We start from the raw sequence: 14,003 nt of genomic DNA on the forward strand, positions 1-14,003 counted from the left end.
AGGGGTCCTAATGTCCAATCTGAATTCACCCTGATGCAGCCTCATTCCATTTCTCTGCATCTTAATGCAGGTCACCAGAGAGAGGAGATCAGCACTTCCTCCTCTGCTGCCCACCTTGAGGTTATGTCTTGACTAAAGTGAGCGTGCAAACTTTATCGAGTCTTTTAATGATTGTGGGGTCCCAGTCTGAGCATGGCAAACAAAGAGGATGGACTAGCTTAAAAAGGATTGAGCAATATTATGGAACCTGGATTCAGAGCAAAAGGGACTCAGGGTAAACAGAGAGGCTGGGGAAAACAGTTTAGCATTTAGCTGTGTGCCTGCCATGATCCCCCTAAGTGGAGTTGCTCTATTCAAACTGTAATTAAACTTTTTCAGTCTGCTGTGAGGGATTTATAATTCAAGATGAAAATGTCATTACTTACATTTCATTTTGAAATATCTTTCAACACTCTTCTAATATACTTTAGCTTTACAATCTCAAAAGAAAGAACTAAATTCTGTAAGAATTTTATATTTACTCTACTAGAATTGTAGTGAAGGAAACCTTAATATTTATGAATAGKTTAAGGGAATCCATTTTGAACAATTCTTTACAGAATAATTTCTTCAAAAACTAGATTATTAATAATAATGAATATGTTTTGCATATCTAATAAAACAGTAAATCTATATAACTTCTGCTTGTAATACAAGCTGAAAGCAGTTCAAAATGGAGACAAGAAAAGCATGCTGAAGAGTTMAGATTTAGTCTTTGATCCCTTAACACTAACATCCTGACATGCTGCTTATGARCAAAGAGCCAGTCACTGTGAGCTGATATCCCTCCACGGTTCTYCCCAAACATATCATTTTAAGAGCTGAAATAACTGACTGGGAAGGACATCTGATGTACCTCATCTGAAAGAACAGTGGGATGTGCCTCCAGACATTTTCACAAAAGAAGAAACACTGGTATGGATAGGGCTTGGCAGACAGGAAGTTTACATTCAGTGTAAARTAATCCAAGCACCAGTTAAAATGTGAGAAGGATGTGGGGCATCCTCCATTACCTTCAGGCMAAATTATGCAGAAATGTCAAGACCTAATGCATTAGTACTTGACCTGAGCTGCAGAACACAGTCTCCTTACCCTGTGAACAGTTGTTCTACCTAGCTTCTTATTTAGAATTATCTWTCACAATGTAGTTTTGAAAGTCAAATATAAAAGTTTCAAAAAGAATTTTTTTTAAAATGGAAAGTCTTGTCCTTAATCCCTAGAGCAAACTACAGGGACCACTCTATTTCATAAAAGCATATCCCTTAGGCATGTTCCGTCATGTCTTTATTACTCAAACTAAGGAGGGTATCATCAAATAGCWGGCTGACCCATGGTAGTTTGGAAGACTATCTAATGGCATTCAAATTGTTCAGTTAAAAATAACAACCAAGCACAGAATCCAACCCAAAATAGTTTGCAAACAAATGAGAATTTTGTATGTTGCATATTTGGGGGAGGGGATGAACCTAGGTTTATAGAAGAAACCCTGAAAATATGACCCAGTTGCACCTCAACGTTTTAGAGAAACAGACAGAAAATACAAAAGATCAATTTTACCAATAATTTTGGCATTTGGGTATATGCCATGTTTCATCCTCTTAAATTATTTAATTTGTCAATAAACAAGACTTTTATTTTCCTGGATAAACCTTACTGACTTCTTTAGTTGCTTGCTTTTGTAATACTAATTAGGCCATTGACAGCAGTTCCAGAGATGATTTTGAGTTTTGCAGAGTGTCTGTTTTAGGACTGAGGAACAGTATGGTTACTTTTGTAATTCATGGATTGGATTATCATTAGAGCTTGGAAATCAGCTGCAATATCATGGCTGCAGTCCATGACTATAGATTCCATAGTTTTGTRCAGTGAGATAAGAACCTTGTTACAGAGCCTGCCTTAAAAGCTGAAGCATTTGCCCGTCTTTTGCTGGGTATTATTGGACATTTGGTATCAGAAAGGAAAAGCAACACACTGAAAAACAAACAGAAAGAGCATAAAAATAGAAAAGAGACAAGGCAGAAAAGCTTGGAAATTGAGATATTAATAACAAACTGCTGTCTGGGATACATAACAGCAATAACTTCATTAAGTATATCTCCCATGTTTTTATATCGCACAATTCATTCTGTACAATAAGGCAGGGAAGGCAAGGCAAGGGAGGGGAAAGGAGGGTAGGCAAGAAAGAATATATTTGTTGGACTCTTCTATAATTCTAGACATGTACAAAGTGGATTAATTAATAGCCCAGAGGATAGGAGCAGTAACTGCACTGTATCTTTTTCTTCCACGTATAGCACAATAGCCCCATATATTGTAATTCTGTCTACATTTCTAGCTATTCCCAGTGAGAAACAATAATATAGATGGGCTCAGAATTCTCCTTGAACTCCTGGCGTGACTCCTGTACTTGGAAACAATATTCTACCTTTTGTCCACTTGGCCTCCCACAGAGGAGAGAGACAAAGAAGAAAAAAAAAAAAAAGGAAGGATATAAAGAAAAGCAGCGGCAGCACATTTTTTAGGTTTCAGGGCTTTTCTTCCTGCAAAAGGAAAGCAAATGGCCTTTTATTCCAATTGCTGCCTGTGGCATTTTTCCTCCCTGTGGTTCCCATTAATTTTCCCACTGGTCTATTGTGGTGGATGAGACCACCTCAGAAAATGCTGAAGGGCTAGACAGCCCTGGGACAGCTGGAACTCAGTGGTGGAAAGATCTTGATAACCCCTCGGAAATTAGATGGTTCCTGCCATGAATGTGTAAATCCTGGTACCCTGGTTGGATTTGATGTAACCCCTCACTCTGCATACCCCTTCCCCCATTGGTCATTGTATTCCCTTTGCCTCCTCCCTCACCCAGCTCCTCAGGTAACTGGTCCCAGGTGTATCCCTGTGGCCAGATAATCCCGCCCCATTCTCTTTCATCTCTGGTGTCCTTTGAGAATAAAATCCTGGAATAAGTACACGATTGAGCCCTCTGTTTCTTTGTCTCTGGTACTGTATGGACTATCAGCCCACTGGGGTGTGTGTGCCTGCCATTCACCGGCCTGGGCGTAGGTTACACTGCACAGCACCAAAGAAGGGCCGAAGCGATCTCCATAGCCGGGGATGCTTGTGGTACACACAGAGAGATCAGACCACCCTGGACACCCCCCAGTTCACATTACAGGTCTTACTGTGTACATCCAAGTTCCTGTCTCATTTTTAGTGTCTTTTGGTGACCTGAAGACTCATAAGAGGAAGTAGGACATAGCTTCATAGGACAAAAGAAGGCAAAAGCTCAAAGTGAGAATTTTCTACAGAAATAATACMTTGTTGACAATCTGCAAAGTAAGCCAATACTTTTCCCTTTCTCTTCATTCATCTTCATTCAGTTTACAGTCAGAAAGGGGAAAGGTTTTTCTGCAGAAGCTGAGCTTCTGTCCACTTCTTAAACAGTCAGAGCTTGTAATGCTCTAAGAGATCATTTCTGGACTAMAGTAAATGAAATCTCCATTAACACATTTAAAATGAAATTTGTAAGCAAAATGAAATAAAGAAGGTAAAGCTATGTCCTTGCAGTTTTCTTCAGTGACAGTGTGTAAGAAATCTCATTCTTTTCATGCTTAATAAATTCCACAAAAATAACAGTAAACCAGATGCTTTATAACTAGTATTGATGATCAATGAGTAATAATCACACCACCTCGTATTACAAGAAATGTCTACGTAGTTTCATAATGCAAACAGGCAATTGTATGTTAGTTGGAATTACTGAGTTCTAAACAATCTCTTTTTCTGGGTCTACTCTTGCTTCATGATATAAAAATTTAAATTACATTTTCAGAAACTCAGAGCAGTTGCGGTTTTAACTCCAAAGTTTCCTAACCTTCTTTCACTGAGATAGTACAGGACTATAAATTATGCTGGGTGGAAAAAATAGGACAAAATCATGCAATCTTATTTTGCATCAAACACCAGACTTTTTTTTCCCATTTGATCAACAGTATTTTCTCCCAGTTCACAAGGGAAAGATTTCCTACATGAAATGGAGCATGATTCTATTTTTATGGAGATCAGTACAAACAGGTAYTTACTGTCTTTCTGTATTGTCCTCAAAATCTTTGAAGATGTGATTTTTGAATGTCAAATATTTTTTTATCATCAAAAATATCATATAACATAAAAATTGAAAGAAATATTCATTGTTTAAACTGAAGTTGAACATGAATATTTTATGAACTATTTGGCATCCTGCTAATCACATTTTGTAATTTTCTGAAAGAATATGGCTGTATTTTCTTTGAACTACTGGGCAGCATCATGCTTTAATCCATACAATTCCAAAGGAGAAGAGAGGAAAGATACAAAAAAAAAAAAAAATTCTGTTTCCCCCAAGATTAATCAACAGGGAATATACAAAGCTAACTCTCTTCTCTCTTTTTATCCTGACATTTTCCAAAGAATAGTGGTTTTGAGGGAACTATCAAAATTGAAATTGCTCCATCACTTCTCATGATGGGCAAATTATAATCCTAACTCACAGTGATATTTCTAAGTCCACAAAAAAAAAAAAAAATTAAAATATTTCTCACACTCACACAAGTTGTGCTGAAGAAGTGATGGAACCAGGGACTGCTGACATGTCCATAGTTTCCACATTATCATTGTCCCATATGCTTCTGGTCATGYGTCACTGAAAAGTTTATGTCTCTGTGGTTCCGCCCTCCATCACCATCACGGCATGCATATTGTAACAGCACTTACTATTGCACGGGCAAGAGTTTTAGTTTCCCAGTCAAAACAAAAACCAACCCAACTCATAACTAAAGAGATTGTGGAAAAGTCAATTGCAAAGGTGGCTCTATTTTTTCCTGTTCTATATGGGACTGGGTATCTATATGGGACTCAGTATTCAACTACCTCAAACAATATTACAAAGATATATTGAAGTTAAATACTGAGTAACACTACCCTCATACACGTSGTTGAATTAAAAGGCCAATGAATGTGTTATTGATATTTCTTTCATGCATTGTATACCACTTTTCAATAGGTTTTTATGCATTTTTCCAGACAGATGAAAAGAATGGTAGCAAAATATTCACTAAAGTGGTAAATTAGTTAATTTAGGGGGCTGACAGCACTGAGGGTCTTCAACAATTTAGTTACTGGCTTGCACATTACCACCTGCCTGTAATAAACATGATTTCATTGCTGACTTGTTGGACTTACGAGAAATTAAAAACATAACAGAAAAAGAAAATAGAATTCTTATTATATAATTACTTGCACATATTATTCATGCTAGGTCTAATTTAATGAACTGCTACTTTATAAATTCTTGTATATTAGAAATTATGCACAGAMTATTTTCCATGAACCTCTGAAGCTAAATACTGAATGATTTATCCATTCTCATGAATTATTATTATGAAAYTTTTAAAAAACATGCTCAAAAAGTATCTTGGTTTCTCCAAGTCTGTAGAAATGATACATTAGAAAGGTCACGGATAATTCTTTGGTATCTACTCTAAATTCTCCCTGACTGTTGATGATTATCCCAGTTTACAACAGACCTTTGCATACCTGAGAGCACAGAATCTATATAACTAGCTGAAAAGCAACCATTATAAATGCTTCAAAGAACAAATTCTTAGATTTATTGTCCATGGATTTCTATGACTCAGAAACACCACTAACAGTGAAGTTTGTTCTTAGATTCACAGAGAGAAAAAGGAACTCACGCTATATCACATTTTACTTGGATAGATTTTATAGAAAATGCTGAACTGAGACATATAACTGCATTTTGTGATATCCTGGTTTCTTAAAGTCYTTTGCCTCATATCCTGTCAGACCTAAACATAATCAACATATAAATCTTTCACAGTAAAATTAACCCATTGTTTCCCCTGTGCAAGAGAAAAGAACATGTTTCAAATGATTCAAAAACAGGTTTTCTGAAAATGAAACCAACAACAATGAGGTAAAGAGAGTTTTTTGTCCATTTTTCTTTCTTCTTTTCTGGTGGTTATGTACACAAATGCTTCTACATTTTTGCTACAGGAAAGCAAATTTGTTTACAACTAAGTAAAAATTGCAGGGCATTGATTTTTTTTTCTCACATTGCAGTTCTGATTATTTTTTTGGCAATAAAAATGAATCAAAACAAATAAACAAACCACTCCCCAGAACATCAAGGCAGCATGCCAGTGTCCTCACTGCYTCTGTCCTGTATGGTCAATTAAAGCCGTGCTCCTGTTCCAAGGCTCACCCTTGTTTATAAAATATCTCAGCACATATTGCAATGTTACTTTCATTTTTCCAAAGCCTCATGTTATTTCCATGACTAATCAAGCCTTAGGGCATTATCACAAACTAGAAATGAGGCAGTAAGAACTGTAGTTGTACAAGACAGTACTTCAAAGATKCCATAAATGGCACTCTGAACAAGAACAGTCCAACTTTTCCAGCTGCTGGCTGCAAAACCAGACAATGTAATGGAAGGCACAGGCYACTTCAACAAGAAAAATTGTGTCTTTTGTCAGGAAAAGTATGCAAGCTGCAGAATACAAAAGCAGCAGCAGCAGACTGGCACCTGTGTTACAGYAATAGTGTGAAATACTTTTTCAAAAAGCATTTCAAAATCTATCCAGAGAAGGTACAGTATATAATTGTCATCTGATCCTGCTGGGTTTTCTCCTTCGCAATAAGTGGTAGCGACAACATTGGCAGTTTTAGTCCTCACTTTGGTTAGGAGGGGAGGTTTTTCCTCAGTACCTCAAGCCTGTATTTAAACAAGAGAARTTAATGAACACCAAGGCGCTGGTGCTTTAATTTATCTCCCCCTGCTGCTATTCATCTCTGTTTAGTAACCTAGCAACTTTCCGAAGTCCACAGGGATACAAATTCTTTATCATACTGGATTATGTCATACTAGAGTAAAATTTGAAAAAAATCCAAGCTTCTGTTTRTACTAATGCCAGCAGCCACATCAATCTAGTGAAGTCATAAGGAGCAAAAATACAAGTAATGGAATCTGATTGGGGATTAAGAGGGAAGATCCTTGCTTTTTCTGTGAACATTGCTAATTTGYTAATTCRGTAATGGKCTGGATTTTGCATTCATGCAAGAAYYTCTCTACWCAAGGCAAGTAAGGGGCCTAGTACCTCTCAGRTCTATTAATTACTTACTCTGGACTGCAGATACCATCAGTATATTGGTGCAGAAACCATTCAAGATTATTCTCTGTCTTTCTGCAATCTATTTTGTCAAAGAAAGTCAGGAAAACCAACAGGCTTCATAGCTGAGAGAGGCATTTGAGCACTCTCAAAAAGCTGTGCAAGCTTCCTGGGTAGTTCTTATCCTTGTGTAGCCAAACTAATTTTTACCACATTTGTTATAATACCAACTTTGAGATTGCCACTATTATCAGTAAAATAAATAAAAACATTACACTCACCTTAAAAATTCACCCAGGAAACATGTAAAAGAACACAAATCCAGTAAAAATCTTTATCACTACTCTGAGCTGCTCTATGCTCCTAGGGTCAGGAGAAATAGCTTGAAAGAATTTATAGTAATCATTCCAAACAATGTGGAGACTGATGCTAGCTAAATTGAGTACTAACATTACTCTCAGAAATAAAAGCCAAAACATATTACATCAGCTTTTATCTGTACTATAATGCCGATTACTTTGACATGGTTGCAAAAATATATGTTCCATTATTTAAGCTGCAAATACCATGCTGCTATCATAAATAAACCTCTTACAGAGTATTTTTAATATATTTTTCCTTGCCTAGAACTAATTAAATATTCTCTACCATAATTAAAAATGCTCCACAGGTAAYAGATTTTGATTGTTTGCTCAATATCTTCTAAGCATACATAAGAATAAGTACAAGYATCCTGACACAAAATAATCTAGTCTGCTCTCTGACAAAGGAAATATTTTAAATGYATTTTCCTCTCTTTTATGTGGGGAWCAATTRGAATTTGCTTYGYATAYCCCTCTGAAATGACCGCCAGTGGTACYGTGCAGAAGAAGAAACTGGACTTACAAAACCTTTTGCTCCCTAATGTTCTATTGGCATTAATTGCATTTACAATCAGTGTGTTTCATTTCTTATCAGCAGCAAGGTCCCTCATAGCAATGACTTCCAAATATGTGTTAATCTGGGATGYGATAACACAAATGGAATGTCAGCTGGAGCAAACCCAAATATTACAATTTATTTCAAAGACCAAAATTGTCAGGGAAGAAGGAGGCATTTTAATCTGAGAGGACACCTCGGCAGTAGTATCTAATCCTCAAAAAAGATCTATTCAATATTGCAGCTGTAAATTTGAGCATGGCCAAAAGGCCAAAAAGAAGAAAAGAAGTATATTTCTGCAGCTCTTTCCAGAAAAAGTAATTAAAAGAGTGCCTTCATTCTCTTCTTCTCATTACTCTTAAAGTATACAAGGAAAATGGAAGTAAAATGGTGCTGCAGAGAATGCAGAAGCAGACATAAATTTGAAGGCAGTTTTGAAAAACAGAGACAGCAAGGAGAAAGCTGAGAATTAAGGTTCTCTTACTATTACATTAGGACATGCTCAAAAATATTATGCATATTGTCTTAATTGTGTCTTGGTTATGTTCAGGTGCAGAATCAGAGTAATATCTGATATACTGTCTCCTGAGACCGCTTCCCCCCTTGAGGTCTTGAGGCTGTTTTTCAGGTTGTTTTCTACAATTTCTTCTCTTTCTGCTTTTTTTCTCCTGTAGCAGTACTATTGCATTTTGCTCTCACAAAAGTTAYAAGGAGAAAACTAGAAGGAAGTTATAAAAGATAACAAATGTATAAACTTGTTACAAATCTTGTAATTTCCATTGATAATTATTTCTTTCAATTTATCTCACAGCTTAAAAAAAAAGAAAAAGTGGAATTTATATGTGTGTGTATGTGAATGGTATATGAGATCTTCCAAAAGAGAAAGAAGAGAAACAAACCATAGACATATAATACTAGTGGAAATTAGGTGAGACAGAAAATTTTTCTATATTCATCTTTTTTTTCCCAAAGAATTTAGGACTTGGACAAACACTCATCAGCAAACTATCAGCCCTTAGTGGTACTACCATAAGTAAAAAGTTGTTTCTATCACATAACCTCTGACAAATGATGAAATGTTGATGTGGTGTAACTGACAACTTTTTGAATAGTAGAACATAATTGCTCTCCTTTTCAGTTTTGTTTTGCCTTGATTGTGTGTGGTTGGGGTTTTTTGAACAGATTGGCTTCAAATACTWTAAAAGACTGAAATAAAATTTCATCTCCCACACACTGGGTATGTAAGCATAAATGGGAAATTATACTATTTTCAAATGAAGTTTAGATTAAAAAAAATAGTCATTTGTAGTGTGTCTTTTAGGATCTGAATTTGAACGGTTGTACACCCACATGAAAAGTTGTTACTATTTTTGTTATTCTTACTCCATCCAATAATTTTTTCATGGCAGAGAATAAATTTCAATCTATATTGTGTCTAGCCTCATGAGAAGAGTAATTAAATGGCAAGTGGATAAATTTTCCATGGCTTAAAAAAACTGCACAAATATCTGGAGGAAACAGAAATTTGTGGTTGCCAAAACAGTGAGCTATAAACACTGTTGTTGCTGTTTCTGGATGAGGGGAAGGAAGATGCTTCATTTTAGACTGAGACCAAAAGTCAAAAGAGAGATGTTTARGATCAAATCAGCTGTTAGATTCCAATAGATTTCAGTGGCCTTTAGCTTCCCATAATGCTCTTTCACCTAAAAACTGTCAAGATCATGATGTCAAGAAAATAATTAAGGGATTTTACAGATAATCAGAATTTGAATCAACAACTGAAATGAGAAGTAAGCAGAGGTCAAACTGGAAAAATAATGCCATATTTCATAGTGAGACAGTGGGAGTGAATATCATGGAACAAGAATTCTTCATCACCTTAATTTAGGATTGATGTCCTTCTAAAAGATTCACTCAAATGAGGATTTTACAAATCAGATGTAGCAATGACTTCTAGCAATTCAATATTAATACTATCTAAGTGGTCAAACAGACACTTGAAATATTTCTCTGAATTTGAATTTGAATTCTTTGAATATTATTAATATATATAGCAGAAAAATATAATACATGTAACAGTATATTTATGAAAGAGTAAAAGATGAAATCAACTTTTGCTCAAAAGAAACTGATTTTCTTTTTTATACTTCCCCCTAAAAAGCAAACAAAATAAATTGGAYAATTGTAATAAATGTTGTAAAATAGGTATATGCTAAAAATCTCTGTAAAAATAATTGCAGTAAACACAGTTTAGTGTTTATAAATTAAAGTGTCTGATAAGCTTGTAGAGTCACCTATTTTAGCATGTAAGTAGAGAACAAAAGGGGTAAATGGAAATTATTTAATCAAATGATATCAGTTCAAGCTATCTTATCACTTGAAAGTTCTATGGGACAGGTGAACTGATCAGATGATGCAAGCCACAAAAGCCACCTGCTGAGGTGTAAGAATCCTTAAAAATACTTTAGCTTGAGCTTCGGGAAAAGGCAGCTCATATATTACATTCTCCATCTGGAGAATGTGATCAAAATGGGTCTATCAAAAAAAAAAAAAAAAACCCTTCAACCTCTAAGTGCTTCCTCTGTGGTCACAGCTGGAAGCTGGGCTGTGGTTTTGTAGGCCAAGCTTTTACACTTATTGCTGATAACTGTTAGAAGTATGTGAGAGCTGACAGGTTCTTTTCAGGCACTGACCCAGATTTAGCCTGATTCAGTTCAAAGGCCTGTTTGTAAGGAGAAAACCTTGTCCTTCCTTAAATTTTGTCTAATTTATGCAACTCATTTAATCTAGAAGAGTCTACATCCTCTACTATACAGTGAAATTCAAAGCATCAAGGGAATACACTAAATATGAGCTTACCCCAGTTGTATCCTCTCTGTGTCTGACAGCAACAAAGATTATTCTATAGCATTATAAAATCATGATTCCTCTGAGCTATTCCTGAAGGACAGGCATCAATCAAAGTTTCAATCTCATTATGGATTGGAGAGCTTTTATTTCCTTTGACAAGTTCAAGTTCACAAGTTTGACCCTCTGAGAGCACCTCTAAATTCACAGAAACTGGCATTTTTGCTGTGGGCATTTATGCATGTATATAAACGGAGCAGCTTACAGAAGTTTCCTACTAAATTCACCAGGGGCTTAGGTTTTATTTTTCCATTCCTTATAAAACTCTTTTACATGTAGAGGGAAGCTGGGCATTTACCATTTCTCTCAACTTTACTATGTGCTGTTAAAAATTTACCTTTATTTATCCTTAAAATCTTAATATTACATTCTAATGAGTGAGTTCCTACCTAAATACTTACATCCTTACAAAAAACCCCCTCGCAAACTGGGGCTTTTCTTACTAAAAAGGCTGTGCTTGACCACAGCTGACCTCAAAGATTGAAAGGTGYCATTGGTTACACAGGGAGTTTGTGCCATTCTGTGTGTTCTGTTCTTTTCAAAGTTATTAATACCTATAATAAAATCTATATTTTAGTATGTTAATGTTCAAACTCTCCAGAGTTCGTGTTTCTTGAATTCTACTTGTCACACTGCCAATTTGTATGGTTTCTTAAATATTTTTGAATCCAGTCCTTTCAGGACTTCTTTGCATAAGTAAAGGTAAACAGCATCTACATCTTTAACCAATTAATATGCAATACATTCTGACTTCTCAGATTGTCACCAAAGACAAAAACACACTGTGAAAATGAAGGCAGAGGAATTTTGGATGTGAAATTTGTAAATAGGTAACCGAAATGCTAAATCTAGTTGTCTTTGGTTTTCTTTCATGGTCAGCAGTGAGCAAGAACAGAGTTCAAAGTGTCTAATGTAGGCTTCTCCTTTGATTTGCTTGCTGAAGGCTGACTATGTAGGGAACTTAAAAGGAGATTTGTGTGACCAAAAGCAGAAATGAAGAGCTTCTTCTGGTCACTTCAGGCTTTTTTTCAAGGTCAGTGTGAAAAATAGAGAGTGAATCTTCTTTAAACTGCATGTCTGTGATAGGTCTAATGAATCACTTTCTGCTTCTCCTKTCGACCTTAAAAAGAAGCCTCAAAAGACTTCCTTAAGTGCCTTCAGCTTCTGTTGTAAATGCCAGAAGTTGGTGAGATGAATTTCACTCCAATCTCCTAAATTGATTCTTAAATTTAGGTAGCAACTTCAAGCATAACTTCAGACTACCCACTAATTAAACTTCTTTTCCCAAGTATTGAAAAGTGTATTATTTCATTACCTCCCAGGTCATGTTTAGCATTCAGGCAACAAAAAAAAATTAGCAGACATACATTTAAACCCCAAACTCTTCCTACCTTCTCTTTCCAGGCTCATAGCATCCACTCCATAACCACATTCAACAGACCTCCAGGTTCATGTAGCTAAAAGTCTTCAAACTGCCATGTCATGTGGGCAGAGCCACCTCCTCCTGTGAGGYTCCTATGATCCCTTAGGACCATTAGTTCCTTCTAAACAGTTGGCTTTGGGATATCAGACAAATTTTTGGAAGCAACAGGAATATTCTAGTTTGCAAAAGGTATGTAACTATTGCAATTATACATCACTTTGCCTGGAAACAATGGAGATCCTTGGGGACCTTTGGCTGAGATGGCTGCCAGAGAGTTATTCACAGTAATTTATGAAATTGGATGATCACCCAAACATGATGGTGGTGAAAAAAATAGGGACAGAAGTCGAAAGGTGTCTGACCTGGACATTAGGAGAGAATGCATYATCCTTTCCTTGTCGAGTTCTGTCTCAGTTCAGAATCTGTAAAGCTTGTCTTGAATCTCCTTCCACTGCATGGCTGGGACAGCAGCATRCTGCAAAAATGAAATCAAAGTTTGAATAAATGCAAACTGTATATTTTTCTTATACACTTATAATAATATACTTCTACAATTTAAAAAAAAATTCACAAATGAGAGGTCACTGATTATCAATACAACTTACAGTGGCTCCTGTTTGGCAATAATTACCAAAAAACTMTTCACTGATTTTAAATTTCTTTTTTCAGCTATTCATAATGCTCTACTAATCATGAGAMTATTTTCTCATTAAGAGAACTACCTCAAAACAAGAGAGTGTTGAAAATATATACATATGACTTTTAAATGGTTAATGCTTCTAATAATAATGTGAGGTTTCACCTGATTAGAATTTTACRTAAGTGACACAAAATTAAAATAATGGCACCTACAAACAATCTTTTCACCTGTCTGAAGGAAACACTTCCTGCAGCAGCTRGCTGCATACTTGGAAGTAAGACACACTCGTGTCTGTGAAAGAGGAAAATCAAAATGTGACTTGTACTACTGCTACTTCACTGCCATCATATCAGAGCACTTTGAGCAGGGAAGCGCAATCCCCGCATGTATCACGGTACCTTTTGGGGCCGGATCTTCTGGTTGTACTGGCAATTAAACGTCATAGAGCAGGGGCAGCAGAGTGCTTCCAGAGATGCAGGGAGGGATGCAAAACTGAAGCTACTCTGCATACCAAGTTCCCATCCATGTAATAACCCACATCTCATTGGCATGGCTAAGTGACATGGCTTCTTTCACTGAATAAGAAATGCTCTGGCAGAATGATGTGAGTACTGGAGTCATTGTAAGGATGGGAAGTTTTAAGGCTTATGAATGCAATGTTATGATGTTTATGTTGATATAATATTTATGTTATATATGTTTAAGATGTTTATGATGTTATAGTGTTTATGAATGCAATAATAAAATGCAGCTGGTGCTTTGGACCACATCTTTTAAAGAGCTAGTAGGGTTCTGCAAGAATACAAGCAGCTCAGGAAATGCCTTGGTGGTTCAAGACATAGGAAGAGGGTAAGGGTGATGTATTTGCCCCAGGGCTGAGAGATACTATGTGCCTTAAGTGGCTGAAGGACTTGAGGTG

This window comes from Malurus melanocephalus, unplaced genomic scaffold (assembly GCF_030028575.1).
Source record: "Malurus melanocephalus ecotype Western Australia unplaced genomic scaffold, MMel_1.1 scaffold_19, whole genome shotgun sequence".
Lineage (NCBI taxonomy): Eukaryota > Metazoa > Chordata > Aves > Passeriformes > Maluridae > Malurus > Malurus melanocephalus.